The sequence below is a fragment of the Muntiacus reevesi genome, chromosome 8, assembly GCF_963930625.1.
Source record: "Muntiacus reevesi chromosome 8, mMunRee1.1, whole genome shotgun sequence".
NCBI lineage: Eukaryota > Metazoa > Chordata > Mammalia > Artiodactyla > Cervidae > Muntiacus > Muntiacus reevesi.
In genome coordinates, this window is record NC_089256.1 from 59,475,104 (window position 1) to 59,497,794 (window position 22,691).

The following is a 22,691-nucleotide window of genomic DNA, read 5'->3' on the forward strand; positions in this document are numbered from 1 at the left end:
CAATAAGCACTCAAAGATTCTACAGAACCCTTAAGTACTGTAAGGCAATACCAGAATATATGCCAAGTAGAGATATTTTGTGTTGGCAGAAATGAAGTGTAGATTTTCTTATGTTTTTGTTTCGAATTTGTAAAAGCAGCCCATTAGATTGGGCAAAAAAGGTAACACCCAGTGTTGGCAATGGTGTGGTAAGAGACACTCATACATTGCTGATGAGAGTATAATTGGCACACTGTTTCTGGCACACCATTTGGAAATTTGAGGCTTAAATATGGGCACACACTTTGACCTAGTAATTCTGTTCCTTATAATGTATTCTAAAGAAATAATGAAGAAATCATCCCAACATTGTAACATTAAGTGTAATTAAAGCTACAGAGGTTATATGTCAATTATGTTCCCCCCCCCCAAAAACAACTTTCAGATTTTATGTGATCCAAACCAAGAATTAAGTTCCTAAAAACTTGGGATGATAATGATAATTTCTTAAAGCCCTCGTTTTATTTTCTCCCAAATCATGCAGGCTGTTGTCTTGCATATAGTAGATGTTTGTAAATACTTTAGTGAATAAATGAATTTCTTAAATGGAAGCAAAAAGCACCAAATACATTGAATAATGTAGCCTTACTCTGATACCACTAGATTTAACAACTATTATTTGACACCCTTGTCTCCAAGCCTACTTATTTTTCTTTGTGCTTTTTAAATTATGCAAATAATACATGCACATATTCTTCATGCACAGTAATTTAAAATCTGAAAAGTGATTTTATATTTTGAGTTCTTTTGATCAAACCAGAAGAGGTCTTGCTCTCATTTATTTTACTGAAAGGACTACTGAAGGTTGGAGGGGAACTCGGATTAGAACTACCACTCCTTACTTCTGCTCCAATATTCTGTATGTCATAGGAGTTTTTGGAGAACTCTTAGGAAACCAGAAGTACCTAGAATGTTTATTAAGGGAGAGTGTGCATCAGTTCCAGAAAGATGTTGACAGATTAGAAGGAATTTAAAGAGGAGCCAACACTGTTGGAAAGAAGGACATAGGAGAGATGAAAGGAGCTAAATATGTATAGCTTGGCCAAAGGATGATTAAAGGGGATATGATAACAGTCCCTAAGAATGTGAAGGATGTAAACATCATGGAAAGAGAAAATGTATTTAGAACCAATCAAAGCAATATATAAAAATAAATACAAATTAATGCTAAACATCACAAAAAGCTGTTTTCATGGAAAGACTTGTTAGCTTGTAAATTTGAATCCCAAGAGAAGTATCTAAAGCCCCTGTATAGGAGGCATTTATGACTGAGCTATCCTGCCTACATTTGGGGAGGGCTTTTCCAGTTCTAATTTTGATGGCTGAGATCATGGCCCTTCCTAGCATGGATTTGTCACCCAGTTCTGATTGCATGGTTTTGCATATCGGGGTCAAAAGAAAGAGTCTTGTTACAATCTTGTAGAAGCCAAACTCAGGCACATCCCTAACATCATGCAGTCCAACCCTGTAGAGACTGTGCCTGCAGCCTAAATTAAAACCCAGAGTTTAGCTGATTAACTCTACTGTCAGGTGACTGATTCCTCCCTCCATGGTGCCCCCTGCAGGTTGTGAGCAAGATAGACAGAGGTGCCTCTCTACTGTAAAATTAATAGCCTTGTTGAGTAAGCAAGCAAGAACATTCTTGAGGGAGCCTAGGAGGTAGGGCAGTCCTTTGTTTGCACATGCAATAAGACATTGCCATTACACAGATGGAGAATGATTTTGCATGTACTGTGTGTGTGTGTGTGTGTGTGTGTGTGTGTGTGTATGATGCTGTATCCCCTACAAGGGTGCAGGAGCCCATGGGACATCAAATAGAATCCCAGGTCAAAGCATAAAAGGTAGTCACCTTTCATTGGGATGTAGCCATGGAATTGGTATTATGGTAGTGAAAAAGCTGGCTTAAAACTCAGCATTCAAAAAACTAAGATCATGGCATCTGTTCCCATTAACTCTTGGCAAATAGATGGGGAAACAATGGAAACAGTGACAGACTTTATTTTCTTAGGCTCCAAAATCACTGCAGATGGTGACTGCAGCCATGAAATTAAGAGACGCTTGCTCCTCGGAAGAAAAGCTATGACCAACATAGACAGCATATTAAAAAGCACAGACATTACTTTGCCAACAAAGGCCCATCTAGTCAAAGCTATGGTTTTTCTAATAGTCATGTATGGATGTGAGAGTTGGACCATAAAGAAAGTTGAGCGCTGAAGAATTGATGCTTTTGAACTGTGGTGTTGGAGAAGACTCTTGAGAGTCCCTTGGACTGCAAGGAGATCAAACCAGTCCATCCAAAAGGCAATCAGTCCTGAATATTCATTGGAAGAATTGATGCTGAAGCTGAAGCTCCAGTGCTTTGGCCACCTGATGCGAAGAACTGACTCCTTGGAAAAGATCCTGATGCTGGAAAAGATTGAAGGCAGGAGGAGAAGGGGACTACGGAGGATGAGATAGTTGGATGGCATCACCAACTCAATGGACATGAGTTTGAGCAACCTCCAGGAGTTGGTGATGGACAGGGAAGCCTGGTGTTCTGCAGTCCATGGAATTGCAAAGAGTTCGACATGGCTGAGCAAGCGACTGAACTGAGCCATGGAATTATCTCTGCCCACAGGCGTCAGGCAAGAGAGGTATCCAAACTAAGCAGGAATTTAGAGGTAGAGCCTAGAGAAGGAGGGTGATGTTTGGAATGGGAGTGGGTCAGAGGTCTGTGGGGCCCTTGAAAGGAGCCACCCTCCCTGCAAGCCCACATGGCTTCTACTGAGGCTGGGCCCAGTGCCTTCTTAGGCCTGGAGGGGCCAGAGTGACTTTAGCCAGGTGTAGGAGCCACCAGCCTAATGTTCTGCTAAATTTTATCTGGCAAACTGAACAGGACTGGAAAAGGTGATCTGGGGTCCCTGAGGGTCCTGTGACACTACCACCAAGAAAACCTTCTGAGGGTAGCCCAGCGTCTTACCTTGTCAGCTGAGCTAAGACTTGCATTAACAAAGTGGAGATATGGGGACTTCCCTGGTGGTCCCGTGGTTAAGATTCCAGTGCAGGGGGCATGAGTTCAATCCCTGGTTGGGGAGCTAAGATCCCACATGCCTTATGGCAAAAAAAAAAAAAAAAAAAAAAATCAAAACATCAAACAGAAGCAATATTGTAACAAATTCAATAAAAACTTTAAAAGTAAATAAATAAAAAACAAAGTGGAGGTATGTAGTCTGTGAACTAATTCTCCCTCTCCGCTTTTGCAGTCTTTTTCTTTAGTGTCACTCTTCGCAGCCCCGTTTATTCACTTGTTTATCTAACTTCTTGAGACCCCTCCCATGTTCAGTTAGGAGCCCATGATGATAAGGGGTGAGTTATTGTTTTTAGTAATAGGAATGAAGAGAAAATGGTGGATTTTGGAGATATTTAGGAGCTGTGGGTGTAGAATTAGGAGGATGCTGCTTAGTGGCAGAGGTGTGGCTACAGCCTGGGTCTTCAGGTTGCCTCTCCCTCTGCTGTATGAAGAGATGAAAATCTTCACACTGACTTGGCATTGAATTAACCATGGATATGATACACAGTGTCATAAAAGCAGAGGTAGGAGACTGTATACTCCTTAATAACTTATATTTATGCTCTAAATTCTTCAAGATATAATTTGCACATAGATTATTAAGGGATTTACATGTATTTTTTTCCTAATGTACATTTTTTATTGAAGTATAGTTGACTTAACATGTTTAAGGTGCACAGCAAGGTGATCCAGTTATATACATATACATATATTATTTTTTAAATTATTTTCCATTATAGGTTATTACAAGATATTGACTATACAGTGTGCTATACAATAAACCTTTGTTGCTTGTTGCATATCTATTTTTTAAATTAGAAATAGCATTCTCTTCATACTAAGTCAAAAAAGTGGAATCAAAATGTCAAAATTTTTTAGTTAGGGAAAAATTCATACATTTTATAAGATGTATAATATTTATGATTTACATGTAATTTTGAGTATACATATTATCATAAAATATAGTTCTACTGTGACAAAGCACATAAAATTAATGTTTTCTCTTCATAATTACTGTACTTATTTTATCTGTCCTTTTGAAACAAGGACTGCCTTTTATAGTTTACTGTGTTGGGTGCTATTCCTTGTGGTGGCTGCACCTTTACTATTAAACTGTGACGTGGGTACTGCTCTCTGCAGAATGGAGAGGAGACTAACATGCTTCGGATTGGAATACTTGGCCAAGGTCACAGAGTAAGTGGCAGGACTTGGACTTGAACTCAGTCTGGCTGCCAAGCCCAAATCCTTCACTATATAGTGTTTCTTATGAGAGAGGGCATTTTGGAATTATTTAGTCTGAATCTCTTAAGATCTGGCCAAAGACATTTGAGATTATAGTTAATTTTCCTGTTGTAACCAACACTTAAAATTATTCTGGTCCGCGTTAATGCTGCCTGGAATACTGTAGACAAGTGTCAGCGTACTTCTCACCTCATTGGAAACCCATAAAAGTAATTGCCAGGTGTTAACATACACTTTTAAAAAAGGAGCTTTAAGACTGCAAAGGTGAGCAAGGCTTCCTAATCTGCCTAGTGTATGATTCTTTGCTCAGAAAAAGTAGAATAGGTTGATAGAGGCATGGAATGATTGAGGCATGGGTTTTGATTATGCTCTTATAGGGAATTAAGGGGCATGTATATAGGATTTGGGAATCAGGGGACATTAATTTGATTTTGGGCTCTGAGATGATTATTACTCTGCCCTTGGCCAAGTCACTTTGCCTCCGAGTGACTTAAAAGTGACTTTAAAGTGGGGTTGGTACTTTTCACTTTGCCCACCCAGATAGAGATGGTGTTAGAATTACATGAGATGATGTGGGCGAAAGCGGTTTAACCTACGCAAGTCCATACAGATATCCGTTACTCCCGAGGCTCAGGGGAAGGGAAGAGAGGTCCCTGAGCAGAGGTGGGCAGCTCTGTGGAGGAACTTGAGGGTTTCGCTTTGTTACTGTATTAATAAGGAATTGTGCACCCTCTTGTGGTGAAGTGAGGGGGTTAAGGGAGTTTTATGAAAAGTACTTGTATTTTATTATCTTGGGATTTTAAAAATTGTCACCAGAAATTCTTTCTCAGTAGGGAATGCATGTAATCTTTCTCAGCAAATCCTTTCATTGCAATGTGAATGAATTGCTTAGTCTTTATTCAGTTTTCCTTACATTGAAAGATGATAGATTTTTTCCTCCAATCTGAATATATGTATTATGCTTTCCTCCATTTCTTTCCTATTGCATCCATGGAGAGCCTATTGCATCCTAGGTTTTCTATTTTCCTAGGTTACTGTATTTATTTTGTTTTCCTTTGTGCTTTTTGTATTTACTTTTTTCCCCTCTGATTTAACATCTGTACGGTAGCCCACCAGGCTCCCCCGTCCCTGGGATTCTCCAGGCAAGAACACTGGAGTGGGTTGCCATTTCCTTCTCCAATGCATGAAAGTAAAGTCACTCAGTCGTGTCCAACTCTTAGCGATCCCATGACTGCAGCCTACCAGGCTCCTCCGTCCATGGGATTTTCCAGGCAGGAGTACTAGAGTGGGATGCCATTGCCCTCTCCGAAATTTTTAATACACAGTTAGGGCTTTCTCTGTTGCCTGTGCTGACACAGAGCCTCTGGCACCCAACAGAGAGTAAATGCTCGAAAAATAATGTTAAATGGATACTAACAGTCTTAACCATGCCTCAGTCCCTTTCCTCCTTTTACCCTTGGGCACCCCCCTTTTCCTTGGCATCAGTTTTCCTGAAACATACAGAAATATTTTGAGGAAGTATGGCATGTCAGTCCTTTAACATCATTTTTCTCAGTTTCCCCTTATGTAAAATAAGGGGATGAGAATAGGTGATGTCCAGCATTCTGGCAGTGTAGGAATAATGAAGTAAGGAGGTCACCTAATTTGGCATAGCCGACGAAGGCTGTAATGTGTCTTGTGTCTGAGCTGTGTCATAGCCACAGTTCCTAGGTGAGTAGAGTGAGGAAGCAGCTGAACTCGGGAGAGCAAAAGAGAGGGAAGAGGCAGGATGAACAACAGGATAAGAGAACTCTGGGCGTTGAGGAGGTGGCGAGGGGGGTTAATAGGACAGTAGCAGCATTCCAGAGAGAAGCTGTAACATCCTGAGCTATGTGGACATTTTTCATAACTTATACACATTGTATTGTGTGTAATTCTCACAGGGAATTATCTGACTCAACATCCTTTATTCCCACACATTGCTTACATTAAAATTTGGGGGGAAAATCTTTTTCTCTAATTGAGTTATGAAGTCTCTGATCATGTAGCAGTTCAGGCTACAGCGATGATTTTCTAATTGGCTTTATATGTTCTTCATTTTACTCAAAATTGCTTCTTCAAACCTGGTAGATTAAAAGCATTTTGTCAGTTTTAGAGAGCTGTGTCACAGGTATCACAAAGGGAGGCCAGGGTCTGCAGAGAAAGGGCCCTTCGATGTGGGCAGGATGCATGGGGAGCTTGCCTTGGATTTCATCTCGGTTGTACAGTTTACAGTGATGTAACTAACAGCAGACTTGCTAGGGAGTCAGCGTCAGTTGAATAACATACTGAGAAGCACTCAGAAAACCTGCCTTATTCCTCTTGGCTGGCCAGCAGCCGCCTTCCCCTGAGAAAGTCGGTTGCCTTTGGAAGATTGCTTGGTGCTTGGTGGGGAGTTCATTGGTTTCTTTCATTGACACATCTTTTTTAAGTTTCACTCTGTATGCCAAGTACTGAGTAGAGTGCTGGAATTAAGTCAAAAGTTTAGCTTTCAAGGCCTCAGAGAGACACATAAGCAAACATCTGAACCATGAGCCTAGTGCTTAGAAGAAGGTATAGAGGGTGCTTGGAGGCAGAGAGCAGAGGTGACTACCTACTGCAATATGACTCCTTCAAGGAGAGTAGGAATTTCCCATGACAGGAGAGAGAACAAGTATACTCTAGGAACTGCAAGGAATTGAGAGCTATCTTTAATGCTCATTAAGCCATAAAGCCTAATGAGAAATTGGATCCTTGAAACTTACTCGCTGAGAAGTCCATGACATTCATGATGGCAGCTATGGGGCCCTTTCACCTGGAGAGTGATGCAGCTGCATGGTCTATTCTTTTGGCTTCTTTGCTTCTAGATCTCATGCTGTACAACAGTGATTTTTCAAACGTTTGGTCTCTGAGTCCCTTTGTGCTCTTACAAATTACTGAGGACTCTCAGTTCTGCTGAGGTGGATGAGCCTAGAGCCTGTCATACAGAGTGAAGTCAGTCAGAAAGAGAGAAATATCATATATTCACACATATATATATGGAATCTAGAAAAATGGTACTGGTGAACCTATTTGCAGGGTAGGAATAGAGATGCCAGTGTAGAGCACAGATGTGGATGCAGCCGGGGCAGGAAAGGGTGGGACGAATTGAGAGAGTAACATTGGTATATATACCATATGTAAAAGGGGTGGGTGATGAGAAGTTGCTCTATAACACAGGGAGCTCAACGTGGTGCTCTGTGACAGCCCACCTTGGAGGCAGAGAGCAGAGGTGAGTACCTACTGCAATATGACTCCTTCAGGGAGAGTAGGAGTTTCCCAGGACAGGAGAGAGATGGGTGGGATGGGTGGGAGGGATGTTCAAGAGGGAAGAAACATATGCATGCCTATGGCTGATTCATTTTGATGTGTGGTAGAAAGCAACACAACACCGTAAAGCAGTGATCCTCCAATTAAAAGAAATTTTTTTTCAATTACTGAGGATGCTGAAGAGCTTTTGATATTTCTCATATCTGAAGTTAAAGCTTAAGAAAGTTTGAATGTATTTATTAGTTCCCTTTAAAATAACAATAATAAAGTAATCATATGTTAATATAAATAGCTGTACATAACAGTGAAAATACAATGATTATTAGTACAGCTTGGTGCCACTGCCTTGATTTGTGTTAAAGGTCCAGCTTTACCCACCATTGCTTTTGCCCCATCTGTGCAAATATTAACACAATGCAAAGGCAAACGACATCTTGGTATTGTTAGGAAGAGTTTTAGCCTTGTGGAGCCCCTGAAAGAGTCTTGGCAAATCACACCTTGAGAACTATACGGGTTAGTGGTGAAGACCATGGCACAGGGTCTAGATGGCCTGCGTTTGAATCCTGCTTCTGTGGCTGTTCAGCTGTGTGACTTTGGGAGGATGCTGAGCCTGTGACTGTTTGGTCCCTGTAAAATGGGTGTAATAACAGTACCAGCCTGATTAGATTGGGTAACCTGCCTAATAGTTAACCTGTTGGTGGATGTTGGTAAAATGTAATATCTAGTTAGTTAATAGGTTGATTATCTGGGGAAATAGAGGCAAGGTTTGTGCAGAAATTGTCTCCTTTGTCAGTCTTCCAGGATGCCTGAGATGGCCACCATTGTAATTCCTCCTTTATAGCCTTATGGTGGTAAAGTACATATTACCTGAGTGAAAACCTGTGTGCTAGAAGGGGTAATGTGTTAACTAACAACTTTGCAGAGACTGGCTTCCCTTGCCAACTGAGTCAAGACTCCGAAAGAGTGGAGAAGGATAGTTAGTGCTGGATGAAGTGACAGTGGTGGGGGAGGTCCAGGAGCAGTGAGGGGTCCTTGAGACAGCTGGAGTGTAGGAGGAACATAGGCGGAGAGTTCTGAGTGAGGGTTCTTTGGGGCAGGAAGGAATGACACCAAGTCTCACACCCTGGAATCCGTCCTGGTCTCTTCTTGCTTTTGTGAATCACAAGCTTAGTCCAGGCACACATTATGTAAGTGCCCCTCCACATTCTCCTGTTCTGAGGTGCAGCCATCTCTGGGCGGTACAATAAGTCTCCTTAGTTCAGACCTGAGTAATGTTGAACTAGCTGTTGGGAGGCAGACAGAGCAGTGCGCAGAGGAGAGCATGAGCTCTGCAATGAGGCATGTCAGGGCTCAAATCCTGGCTCTGTCATGAACCCGCACTATGGCCTTGGGCAAAGGATTGAACCTTTCCCAGCCTGTTTCGTCTCTGTAAAATGGGGCTGCCAGTACCTCTTGTGGGGTGTGAATATTCAGTGAGATAGCTGATGGTGGGCACTCAGTAAATATCTCTTACCTTCCCCTTCACTTATCTTAAACTCCGTCCTTGTTCATTTAGAGTAAGGACTTAACTACTAGTCAAACCGTGTCATCATTGCTTTTTTACTTTTATTACGAAACTCAAGTTTTTAGGAAAAGTTAGATGTGGTACTGGAAGAGCTATGATGCTGCTTCTTCTCCAGAGATTTCAAGTAACAATTCCCAAACCCGTAACCCCTCGTCTTTGCTGCTTCTGTGGACCCCTGGGGTGCTCTGATCGAGAACCCCTCTGCCCCATCTTTTTGTTGTTGTTATTTAGTTGCTATGTTATGTCCAGCTTTTTTGTGACTTCATGGACTGTAGCCCACCAGCCTCCTCTGTCCATAGGATGTCCTAGGTGAGAATGCTGGAGTGGGTAGTCATTTCCTTCTGCAGGAGATCTTCCCAACCCAGGGACTGAACCCACGTCTCCTGCATTGGCAGGCAGGTTCTTGATCACGGAGCCACCTGGGAAACCCTACCCATTTGTTCAACAGCTCAGCCTGGGAGTCTCCGAGCTACTCTGTCTTTGAGGCCAAGAGTCTCAGTCCAGTCCAGTCCAGTCACTCTCATGCTATGTCTGCCCGAAGTGAAAAGGCAGAAGAAAGGTGTGAGGAACAGCTGGTGCAGGGCCTCCGCTCCAAGCTTCCTCCCCATGCAGCCGTTCCCTCCTGGTTACTGCCCACACTGACTTCCTCAGTGCCCAGATCTCCCTCAGTGTTCTTAGAATCCCCATTGTCCCTGGAATTTCTTTTATTGTTTCTAGAATCTGGGTGGCTGCACTTTTTTTTTTTCCATATCCCCCTCTGTGAGTTTCAGAGTACCTTATGGTTGTTAATGAATCTATTTTTACAACCTCCCCAGAAACAAGCGTCTTCCGTGTTACAGATCAAAGAACCTATTACTGACACAAAAGGAAGTCAGCCAACTGGCCTTCCCCACACGGAAGGCAGGTCCTGTTCTCATCTTGCCTCCGCTTTTGACTTGCTGTGTGGCCTTTGTTTCCTCACCCAGTGATAGTATCTGCCTTGCAGGAATGTTGTGGAGTTCAACAAATGCTAAGAACAGTTCCTCTGAAAGGCTGAAAGATAGGTGTCAGATGTGCGATCCCAGGGAACTCAAAACGTGTTAGGGTAATCTAATCTCTGCTTTATCTTTGCGAGGTTGTGGAGATGCTCCAGGACCCACTTTATACCCTTAGAACTGTGCACCTCACCATCTCGCTTTGACAGTTCCCATCCATTTCCCTTGCAGACTGACTCAAAGGATATTGTCTCTCTGATGCGCTGAGCAAGCTCATGTCGTTTCAGTCTTCAGTGTGTGCATCTGATTCAAGCTTGTGTCGTTTCGGTCTTCACTGTGCACCTGATTCCACTTCTGGTTGTATCAGAAATGCTCTCCCCTGACTCTGGGACCCTTCGTAATTTCCTTTTCAGTTCCTGCTTTTTTCCTCACAATTTTGTCCCTTTGACTCCTCCTCTGCAACTGGCATCAGCAGTCATCACACTTTTCCACAGTGTGGTTGTGATGTTCTACCTCCAGGATCCTGCCTCTGTGACTAACCAAACCTGATCCCTATCATCTCTCCTCTAAACACAGGCTAAGGATAAGACCAATTCTCAGCGTAATCTTGGAGATAATTCTCACCCCTCTTCAGGATTTTAACCAAAGCTAGTATTCAGCTTCTAGCCCTTAATTTCTACCTTCATGCTTGGTACTTCCTCGTGGATTATCCTAACATCATGCAGATTCAGTATATTTTAAATGGAATTTATTTTCTAAACCTCTTTCCCTACTGTCCACCAGGAAAAAAAATTAGTCCCCTTTTGGATTAGCCTAATTCTGTTAGAGGTTCCGCCATTAGTTCAAACCTTGGAGTCTCTGTTCTTGAACCCTCACATGTAATCTGTTTCCTATAAACACACACCACCCCCCCACCCCACCTTGCAATATTCAGGTTTGTATCATATTGTTTAGTCACTAAGTTGTGTTCTATTTTTTTTGCAACCCCATGGACTGTAGTCCACCAGGCTCCTTGTCCTTGGGATTTCTCAGGCAAAAATACTAGAGTGGATTGCCATTTCCTTCTCCCGACCCAGGGACTGAACCCACAGCATTGCAGGCAGAGTCTATACCGCTGAGCCACCAGGGATGATGGCTTAGTGGTTAACCCATTGGGCTATTCTCTAAGGGAAGCCCTTAAAGCCTGCTATATTGTATCATTGGTTTCCTACTAAGGCTCCCTGCCACCAATCTCAACTTACTATAGTCAGGTTAATTTTCTGGAAACCTTTGTCTTGCCTTTTCAGCACTCATAAATTTTCCATGGCCGCCTATTGCCTTAAAACAATCGTTGTGATTATATGTTGCTGTGTAGCAAACCCAAACTAAGTGGCGTAAAACAACCACCATTGTTTTAGGTTCATAGATTCTCTGGGTCAGACATTTGGAAAGGGCTCAACGCGTTGGCTTTGTCTCAGCTGTATGATGTCTGGGGCCTCTGCTGGGAAGATTCAAAGGCTGGAGTGACTTGACGTCTGAGGGCTCACTTGGTCACATCTTCAGTGATTCGTTGCTGCTGTCAGTGGGGATGTCAGCTGGAATAGTGGTCTGTCCATGTGGTTGCTTGTGCGTCCTTACTGTGTGGTGGCCGGGTTCCAAGAGCATGCATTCCTGAGAGAGGCAGAGTCTGATCCAGCTTCAGAAGCCATAACACTGTCCCTTTCATTGTGGCCATGAGCCTGTCTGGATTCACGGGAAGGGAACGTAGAACCCCGTATCTTGTGGGAGGAGGGAATCACATCATAAGAAGAGCATGTGAGTGATTTTGTTGCTGTCATCTTTGAAAAACAAAATCTATCACACAGTCTAGCCTGATATGGGAGTTCCTTTAAAATATGGCCCAGCTTACCTGGTTTTTTAAAATTGAAGTCTATAGTCCATGTGCAGTACTGTGTTTCAGGTGTACAACCAAGTGATTCAGGTATTTTTCAGATTATATTCTGTTATAGGTTATTATAAGATATTGAATATAATTCCCTGTACTATACATAAATCCTTGTTGCTTGTCACACCTGTTTTATGTATAGTAGCCAGCTTACCTTTTAAATACGAGAGCACCTGCCATTTACAGGACACTTCCTAGGTGTCAAATGACTTCCTATGTGTTCTCGTCTAATCTAACAATTATGAGTGTAGATGGGGGAACTGAATCAAGAAGCTTAACGCAACTTTGTCAAGGGTCACCCAGTTAGTAAATAACCAGGTGGGGTTTGAATGCAGAACCTTCGTTGTCAGTCTTAACCTCCAGGCTGTCGTGTCTCCACTTCTATCAGGGTGCCCAGATGGAGGGGGAGAGGGAAAAGAGGATAGGAATTAAGAAACCTTGCCAGGAATGAGATTCAGTTTAGACTCTGACCTCCCCACTTGTCCAGTTCCGTCCTGGAGGGCTCACAACTCAAGGAAGTCAGACCCTCATCAGCCAATGACTCCAGCCAGGTTGGTGCTCAGATCTCACGTGGCCCCAGTGGACAGGACAAGCCAAGGGGGTGATCTCATGACTCTCTATGTCTGCCTCTGCGGGCTGGGGCTGGGCTCGTGGGAAGGCCCTCTTCATCTTCTGTCCTCTTCTGTACTGTTGGTTCCTATCTGGTTCCAGCATCTACTCAGGACTCCCCAGCTCCAGCACAGGTCTGCTTGGACCTGATACTCCCTGCAGCCTTGCTTAGAGTCACAGATGTTTGTCTTTGCGTAGCTTGGCTTCTTTCTGGATTTGGCTCCTCTGGCTTCCCTGGGGTTGCCTGGCCTGCTCACCTGGGCTGCCTCCCGCCCTTGCTCGTGCAGTGTTCTTGGCAGGGTGGAAGTCAGTTGTCCCCCTTCTCTCCCTGATGGTGCTGACTCTCTTTTCCACCTTTTCAGCTCAGGTTCCTACCCACCATCCTCAAGGCAGGTTTTGGCCCCTCCTCTGAGCTCCCACAGTTTCTCGTACATTCTTCTGGAATGGTTTTTGTTCCACTGTGTATTTGTCTGCTGTTTAGTTCCATGTTGCCCTTGCAAGTCCGGGAGCCCCAGCTGGGAAGAAGCTGTGCATCATTCATCTTGGAGCCCTTGGTGCCTGTTAAGAGTTGGGCATATCAAAGACCCTCAGATCCTCCTCAGGAGGCTGGCGTGCTGCCTGAACACCAGTGCTTTTTATGTCTGTTAATGCATTGACTGGGTTGGATGCTGCCAACAGAGACATGAGGGTGGGAAGAAGACTCATGGATCTTGAGACTCAGAAGATGTGGCTTCTCATCCAGAAAACGCTGGACAAATCACTTCTCTGGAATGCAGTGTCCTCTATTTATGAGATGAAGGGGTTTCCTTAAGGACCTGCCCAGTACTAATACCATGTGAAGATAATTTTCACTGATAAGCTTTGGAATGTAGACTGCTGTGGAGCTAAGCAATGAATTCTGTCTATTGAAAATATGACCCAGTGTTATCATTTGAGATAGAAATTTGGTTATTTGCACAATTTTGACTATGCCTTGGTGGTGGGCTGTGGCTGACTAGATTTGATGGAATCATAAACATGGGCACAGTCCACGAAGCCTTTCTCCTTCCCACATAAACCTCAATGGATCCTAATTCTCAAAGTCTCCACTGGATTTTATTGCCTTCTCTCCAGTTTAGCCAACAAGAAGCATTTCAACAATTTTCAACTCTTAATTAGCAAAAGAAAGACAGAGTGCCATATCCCTTTGGGGGCAAGACAAAACAACTTTTATGGGTAACAGTTTTCCCTTATAATGAGGTCTGATCTTGAAAACATCCTAACATAGTAGGTTCTTGTAACTCAATTATAATTACATAATTAAATATAATAATGTATATATATATTTATGTATGTAAACATGTGTATATGTGTTTATGTATCTGTGTGTATATTTATATAATTATACAGTCTGAGTTTTCTACCTGCCAGACCTGAGGTCACTGCTGTGGTCTTGCAGTGAGCTATGAGCACAGCTGAGGGTCATTTCTGGAGTCTCCATCAGCTTCCACCAGGTTGATTATTCTTAGTTTAATTATCTCAGCCTGGATCATACAAGCCTCTCACTTTGCTTCCCTGTCTCCACTCTCCCACTCTATCACCTATTTCCGAGCTCACTCTCCCTCCTCCAGAAAGCACAGAATGACAAAATTGAAAGCTTAAATTTGCCCGTGTTGCCCCTCAGCAGAGGTTCACTTCACAGTTGGCTGGTGAAGGAGGTGTGAAGAAGGTGGTGAAGAAAGGCAGTGCTGTCTAAGAGGTGCGATTCCGTTCTTGTTGCAGCCGCTTTAGTTTTTAAAAATAGCCCATGAAGCTTTCATCTGGTATTGTGCTTCTGTAGTATGTCCTGACAGTGTCTTCTTGTGCCTCAGTGTCACCCCCAACAAAATGGGGTTGAAACACTGCCGCCTGGAAGTTTCCAGAGGCTGCCAAGGAGGCAGAGTGAACGGCTGGTAAATAGAGACATTATCTGCCACCCAGAAGAAAAGCGCCTCACAGACAGACCACAAGGCTGCCCTGACTTGCCAGAGGAGCATTCTTTGTAAGCAGGAGCAGTCAGGGAAAAGCTAACATGGGCGAACTCCCCCCTGGGTCTGTTGGTCCTGATGTCAGAGGGAACTTGCTTGGTGGGTGTTCGTGTCTTTTCAGATGAAGGTGAGGCGGTGGGGGGCAGAAAGGAGGAGGACAGGTGCGCAAGAGGCTTGCTTGAGGTTTCAGTTGATCAGCAGAGTTTTATTAGTCTGAAGGAAACTAGTTTTTAGAGGAGTTGCTTGCCAATAAAGTTTGCTAGGGTGAGCATGTAGCAAAATTAAAGGTTTTAACCCTAAAAATAAAATTCAGGGGAGTTCCTTGGTGGTCCAGTGGTTAAGACTGCATGCTTTCACTGCCAAGGGCATGGGTTCAATCCTTGGTGGGGGAACTAAGGCCCCACAGGCTGCATGCTCTGGCCAAGAAATATAAATAAATAAGAGGAAAAAAACTTACTTGAAAGGAGAAAAGCATATGAATTTTCCTCTTATATGTGACATTAACGGGTTAAAATTCACACACTAATTTTTTGTTATTTCAAATAAGATGCCTGGGGCATCTTGTTCTATTGGCAGTGCATGGGAGATGACAATTGGTAGTGCTTTGTGATATATGCCGATTCACATGTGCATGTGGGCATGGTCGTGTACACACACACCCACCCACACGGCTTCGATGTTTTCCTGGTGACCTTTCTTCTCTCTTCTTTGCCCAGACTATCCTCAGAGTAATTTACCAGGCCTGTATCAGCTGCACTTTGATGTGGCTTGACCATTTGTGGACTACCTCCTTCACACTACAGTTACACCCTGTTCGGTTTCAGAAATTGTTTTTGGTCATACAAAGCCCAACTCCACCCAGCCCTGCCATGTAGCCCCAGGTGAGCAGTTCTAAAGCTTTGAGCCTCAGTTTTCTTATCTGCAGAAAGAAGTTGTTCTGAAATCTGAAACTGAGGTCCTTCCAGAACCGTTTGAGAATGTCAGCTGTAAGGTCTCAGCCCCTTGGTAACCGGACGGGAGCAGTGGTTGCAGCAGGACATCAGAGTGACCTGTCAGCACCTCCCGCATCATCCAGGTCAGAGCTGCTGGGAGCAACACGCTTGGCTCCCAGTGGTTTGCTGGAGGACCAACTGTGTGCATCTCTTGGCAGCTTTTGTTGGGTGACTTCACTTAGTAGATTTAAATTAGCTATGGTGAGGGTATTTATTGATTCAATGTGGAAATTAACAAAAACTCTACACTGCCCCCCACCTGCACCACTACCTTTAAGTATGTATCAGTGGCCCTGGGCTCCAGTACAGCTTACTCCTCTCATTTGAATTGGTCTCTATTGAAGCTCACGTTTGGGACTTACCTGGTGGTCCAGTGGTTGTGAATCTTCCTTCCAGAGCAGGGGACTCAGGTTCAGTCCCTGATCAGAAAACTAAGATCGCACATGCCATGAGCCAGCTAAACCCACACGCCACGGTTACTGAGCACACACACTTTGGAGTCTGTGTGCCACAACTAAAACTTCACATAGCGAAAGTGAAAAAATTTAAAACTCATTTCTTTATACTCCAGCCTTCACCAAGGTAGCACTCTTGGTCACTTCAAGATTATTACTGCCTTCTTTCTGCTTAACCTGTAGAAATGTCTGTGCCGTTGAGGTGAAGCACATGAAAGGAGCTGGCATAGGTGTTGTTGAGCCTGTAGCTGCAGCAAATCCTTGGACCACTAGTGACAGCCACTTTTAAAATACTTTATTCTAGTAAAGCCCATCTATTTGTTTTTTATACTATTGTTAGTCAAAGATAGGTAGTATCTTATAGTTTTGTAGAGCTTTGTCAATCCCCACTATCTCTGCCTCATGAATAAGTGGAATTATGAATGACTGCCCTGCTCAAATGCCTGCAGTTAGCTCCCATAACCTACTCTATTAGCACAAACTCCTTGCCCTATTAAAAAATAAGACCTCTGCAGTTGTCCCAACTTAGTATTCATCAGTACCCCCCAGGAGATACGCCCCGTTTTTCCCTTAACCAATCACAGTCTGCTATTTCCTCTCTCCACCCAAGCTCATCTCTAACCATCACAGTCCTATCATGGTCCACATTGATACCACCTGCAAGGCATGACTGGACACCCTGGTTTCCCAAGAACATGTCTCCCTTAAGCTTCAAAGGCCAATAAGTTTCAAAGGACTGGGAGACCCAGAATAACTCCCCTTAAGGGTGGTTCTTGACTTCAAAAGATGCAAGACCATTATCTCTGGTGTTACCCTGGCACTTGTAGTCTAGTGGGCAGTCTTTTTGTGGGGGATGGGGTAAAGCTCAGGATAGTAAATATATTAAATTTTGTGGTCTGTATGGTCTCTGTCACAACTTCTCAACTCTGCCATTCTAGTGGAAAAGTAGCCGTAGACAGTATATAACCATACTGGAGTCTCAGTAAAACTTTACTTAACAAAAACAAGCTTTGGGCTGGATGTAGCCCACAGGGCATATTTGCTGACCCCTGCCCTAGTCAAACACCTGCTTGCTAATACCCACTCCTGACACCTGTTCATAAAATTGTCTGCCAGCCTGAATACGTGATACTCATTAGCGTAGCTCGTGTGGGAGATCATGTCTGGGACATGACCAGCTGGGAGTCCTGAAGCCTGAGTTAAGAGCTCCAGAGAACATTCTTCTCATGTTTACTTTACCCACAAAGGAGCGCTGATTCAAAATGGGGTGGAAGCACTTGAGTTCTGACGGCCGGTGTGACAGAGCAACATTTCCCGAATCTCAGCCATTTGTGTATTGCCTTCATGTTTCCTGCTGCTGTCTCTACCCTCTGCACCATTAACTACTTAACATTATCTTTTAAAGTAGTCTCCCTTAAAAAAAACTTAACCTAAAAGTTTACTTTGGGCTTCCCAGGTAACTCAGTGGTAAAGAATCTGCCTGCCAAAAAAAAAAAAAAAGAATCTGCCTGCCAATGCAGATGCAGATTCAATTCCTGGGTTAGAAAGATCCCCTGGAGAAGGAAATGGCAGCCCACTCCAGTATTCTTGCCTGGGAAGTCCATTGGACAGAGAAGCCCAGAGTGCCACAGTCCATGACATCGCAAAGCATGGGGCATGGCTGAATGACTGAAACAACAGCAACAGCAAAGTTTACTCTTAAACTTTGTATTATTTATATAATTGAAAAAACAGTACCATTTGCAGTAAATAGAAAGTAACCATAAAAATGAAATATACTGACAGGACTTCCACAGTGGTCCGGTGGTTAAGACCCCACGCTCCCAATGCAGGGGCATGGGTTTGAAGATCCCACATGCTGTGCAGCATGGTCAGAAAACAAAAACACAAAATAAAATTGCAGTATACTGAAAACAATGTGGTGTTTTTAAATTCTAGCTACTGTTGCTTGTTGAAAGGTTCAGAGCCTAACACATTTTTTTTAAGAAGCAGGAGGATTAGTATTGGAGAGGCATTAAAAACTTCCAGCTTCAGACTGAGAGTTTTTCCTTGATGTAAAAAGAAATATTAGAAAATAAATGAAATGTGATGCATTGCTTTTATTGCGGTATTTGCTCACTCCCTGCAGACATGGAACTCTGTGGCTCGTATGCCACCTAAAAACTGCCAAGATGAAAGGACTAATCACTTGGGCATCAGACAGACCTGTGTTCATATTCCTGACTTCACCTTAGATTCCCCAGCTGCAAAGTAGAAATCCCAGCTTCATTCACAGAGCAAATAGGAGTCAAGTATTGCCTTTCTGGGCCTGGCTGGGCACAAGTGTGGGGCTCTTTTAGGCACTGAAGTGGTATTGGTAAAGCACCTAACATCAGACCTGTCCCTTGAATGGGCACTGTTTTCTTTGGGACCCCTGTAAATTCAGAATCTCTCTTATAGTTCTGACAAAAGCACCAGTGAAATTTCTGTAATGGGTCCTATTGCATCACAGCTGAGTGACCTTAGGCAAGTTACTTAAGTTCTCTTCTGGCTCACTGACCAGTGTCAGAATTAAATGAGATGACGTGTGTAAAAATGCTTTGTGATTGTAAAGTCTGCACCAGTTTTGTCATTGGCAGTATGTTGGGCCGTTGGTTTTATTAACCTGTCTTCCTCACTTTGGGGCTCCCCTGGTGTCTCAGATGGTGAAGAATCTGCCTGCAATGTGGGAGACCTGGGTTCTCTCCCTGGGTTGGAAAGATCCCCTGGAGGGGGAAATGGCCACCCACTCCAGTATTCTTGCCTGGAGAATCCCATGGACAGAGGAGTCTGGTGGGCTGCAGTCTGGGGTCACAAAGAGTAAGACACGATCTGAGCAACTAACACTTTGACTTTCCCCGGGGGGCAGAGACTGAGGTGGGCTCCTGTCTGCATCCCCCCTTTGCATTTGTGGCTTGTGCAAACCTGTCTGTGAAGGGAATGGAAAATGTGGAAAATGTCATTCCTGCTCATTCTCATTCCCTTCTCTCCTCTCCCTCCCAAGAGTGGAGTTTTTGACTTTATAAACTAAGGAATCTCATTAGAGCCTACTTCCCATCCAGAAAATAGCAGCGTAGTAGGCTAGACTGTCCCCCTTGGTCAGGCCTAGGATGAAGATGTGTCTGCTTGTCTTCTGTTGACTCCAGGTGCTGCCAGGATTCCTGTGCCACCTCCTGCAGTGGCATTCTGCACCATTTACCCTTTAGCTGGTTAGCTCTCTGCCATTTCAGCTCCCTCTCCACCTCCTGTGATCCTGCTGATTCATAGTCTTTCCCTTAGAACTCTTGTTTGTTGTAGATGTTTTTACAAGTTCTTAGCCATGGGGTTCTTTTCTTCTAGCCTTTACAAACCATTTTTCTTGGCTCACAGATTAAAGTCTATCTATCTGTGTCACTGAGTGAAGATTTCTAAGACTTTTCTGAGTCCTTTTCTCACAGTAAACCACTCGCAACATAGAAATTCTTCAACAGTATTTTTTTTTTTTGCTTGGACAACTTAGTTCTTGTATACTTTTCTATGGGAATAAGAGGCATCTCTGCTGTCCTTGAGAGAAGAGAGCAAGCAGGTCTGGAGAACTCTCAGCACTGAGAAGGACTGTAGAAAGAGGCCATCTGGCTCCAGAGAAATGACATAACTTGCCACAGTTACATATCTGGGTGATGTCCCCACACCCAGTGGTCCTCATGCCGAGTCTAACTTTCTGCCCATGACTGGGTCTCAAGCACCCAGGAATGAGCTCCCTCTGAGAGCCCCGTGGCCATCAAAAGTGAAAGTCACTCAGTCATGTCCAACTCTTTGTGACCCCATGGGCTATACAGTCCATGGAGTTTTCTAGGCCAGAATACTGAAGTGGGTAGCCTTTCCCTTCTCCAGGAGATCTTCCCAACCCAGGGATCGAACCCAGGTCTCCCACTCTACAGGCAGATTCTTTACCAGCTGAGCCACAAGGGATGGCCATCAAAGGGTTGCAGGAATCCTGGTCAGAGACAGAGCAGCCGTTTTGCATTCAGATGACATGACCTGACCATAGTGAGTTGAAATGAGAGGCCTGATTACACGGGCTTAAAGGGCAACCATGCCTGCTGTCTGTTCACTTGTGTATAATCATCCCTTGAAGAGAAAAGTGCTGGATGGTAGGATGAACACAGCACAGCGGTGGGGCAGAGTCTGACTGGCAGCAGAAATGTAAATAGCAGGTTGTGATAAATGCAATGAAGAAGACACTAGCCCAGGGTCACAGGAGCACTAACCTCGCCCACTTGGGCAGCTGCCCCTCAGCTAAGGTGAAATTTTGACCCTAGCACCTAATGTTAACCAAACATGACTCAGAAATGAAGAATATCCCTTTGTCCCTGTTCTGATGATCAGTCAACACAGATGGGGTTGGCTTCCCCAGGCACCTCCATGACCCTGAGTAAATACCCTCTCCTTAACCAGACCAGGGAGCTTGAGCAGCCAAGGGTGATGTTCCCCCTGCACTGTTCTTCTCTACCACCACCCTCAAACAGAAAGTGAGAGGTAAGCCCCTTATAATGATGGGTTGGTGACGGGGTATATGGTGGCCAACCCAACAGGCCTGGCATTCAAACTAAGGCAGCCTACTCCCCAGAGAGCTGTGCTTCTTGCTATTAGAAGAGGCAGAGGAGAGGCCTCTGAGTTTTGTTTTCTGTTAAATATAAGAAGAGGATACGGAAGAAAAAGAGGTAGATTCTTACTCAACATAGCATATTTGTAAGATTGCACTACAGACCAAGGCAAATCAATTGTCAGTATTTATTGGATAGATGTTGTAGAAAATATTAATAAAAGAAGTAAAAAAAAAATGTTGGGCAGAGGAATCATTAGAGTAAGTAGTCTAACTGATGGAGACATTATTCATGTGAATTTAAAAGATAGAAGTTCTAATGTGTTCATTTAAAAAATCAATTGTGATATTTAATCATACCTTCCACTAACTAACCTAAAACACTCCTAATATATTTAAAAGATCTGTTTGTTACACTCTCAAAAGGTGTGGTAAATACCTGTTGGAAGCAAAAGAATATCATCATGGTAGTTGGCAAGATGCTTTTATTTTCAGCTGGCGGCACTTCATTTGTTGGTTAAGTGTATCTGGCAGCCCCATGTCAAAGGGAAGTGAGGAATTATCAGTAGGCTGCCCTGGTGGCGGGCTGCACACAGCTGGAGGAAAGGATGGAATCATACTTGCACCCAAATTCTCAGGGCCACAGTGCTGTCTTCTCCGAGGAAGGGGGTCAGTTAAGAAGAAAATAGCTTCTGAAAAGAAAGTTAATGCTGATGGCTGTGTTTACATTGTCTTCCAGGTTCTGGGTCTTGGCAAAAGGTTGATGCCCTTCATGGTCCCTGGAAAGCACTCTCTGCTCCTCTCAAACAAAGTGTCCGTGTCGCCCTGCCCTTGTGCCCCTCATTCCCTTGGTTTGAAAGGCCCTCCAGACCCCTCTGCGCTCTCTCCCTCCCCTTTGCTCAGGTTGTGGCTGAGGCAGCACCTTCCCTGGGGGCCCTGCCAGGTTCTCCTCCTGTCTGTCCAGCCACTCGGCACCTCCCACGAGGCGCAGGCATGTCTCCTAGCGGCACAGTGTGCAGGGCATACTGGCCGTCTGCCCACCAGACCGTGAGTTCCTCATGGTGGGGAACAGGCCTTTCACCCGTCTCTCTGGTGTCCAACATAGTAAATGCTCAGTGAGGGTCTGTTGAATAAATGAAGTTAATGCATTTAATCAAATCAGGAGTCCCCTGTCAGAATACCAATGAAGAACAAGGATGAATTCTGTGGAGTTTCCAACAATCAACTTCATTCATAATTAAAATGCAGAAAAAGATAGTATTTTTCACCTGTGAAAGGGCAGAAATAAAAAATGAGATAGCTGTGTTTTCATGTGTGAAGAAACAACATTGCATTTGTATGTGGACATTACAAATGAATAGCCCTCCACTTGTAGGAGCTTATCTTCCAAGATACATCACACCTGTGTAAAGTTACATAGGCTATTTGGTACAACATTTTTGGTTTTTTGGTAAGAGCAAAAGGTTAGAAACATTGTGTGTCCATCAATAGGAGACCAGTTGAATAAATTATGATATAGTCATAAAGATCAGTGTTACACAGCTATCAAAAAGAACAGCTCCATGTATGGATATGACACAGTCTCCAAGTGAAAAAAGCATATTCAGAGCACTAATAATTTGTTTCAGGGTAAAAAGAATACACAGTTGACCCTAGAACAACACAGATGTGAATTCACAGATGTGAATTGCATGAATTCACTTCTATGTGGATTTTTTTCAATAAATATATTGGAAAATTTTTAGGAGATTTGGGACAATTTGAAAAAATAAACCTCATGGATGAATTGTATATCCTAGAAATACAAAGAAGTTTAAGAAACAATGTCATAAATGCATAAAATATACATATACAAAATATGTGTTTTTGTTACTAGTAAGGCTTCTGGTCAGCAGTAGGCTATAGAAGTTAAGTTTGGTGGGGATCAA

General features: G+C 43.6%; 1 protein-coding gene across 4 annotated transcripts in view; it reads left to right on the top strand.

Annotated features, from left to right (window-relative positions):
• IGF2BP2 (insulin like growth factor 2 mRNA binding protein 2) overlaps nt 1-22,691 on the top strand; it is a 164,719-nt gene that overhangs the window by 81,854 nt on the left and 60,174 nt on the right. The gene's annotated exons all lie outside the window — the stretch shown is intronic.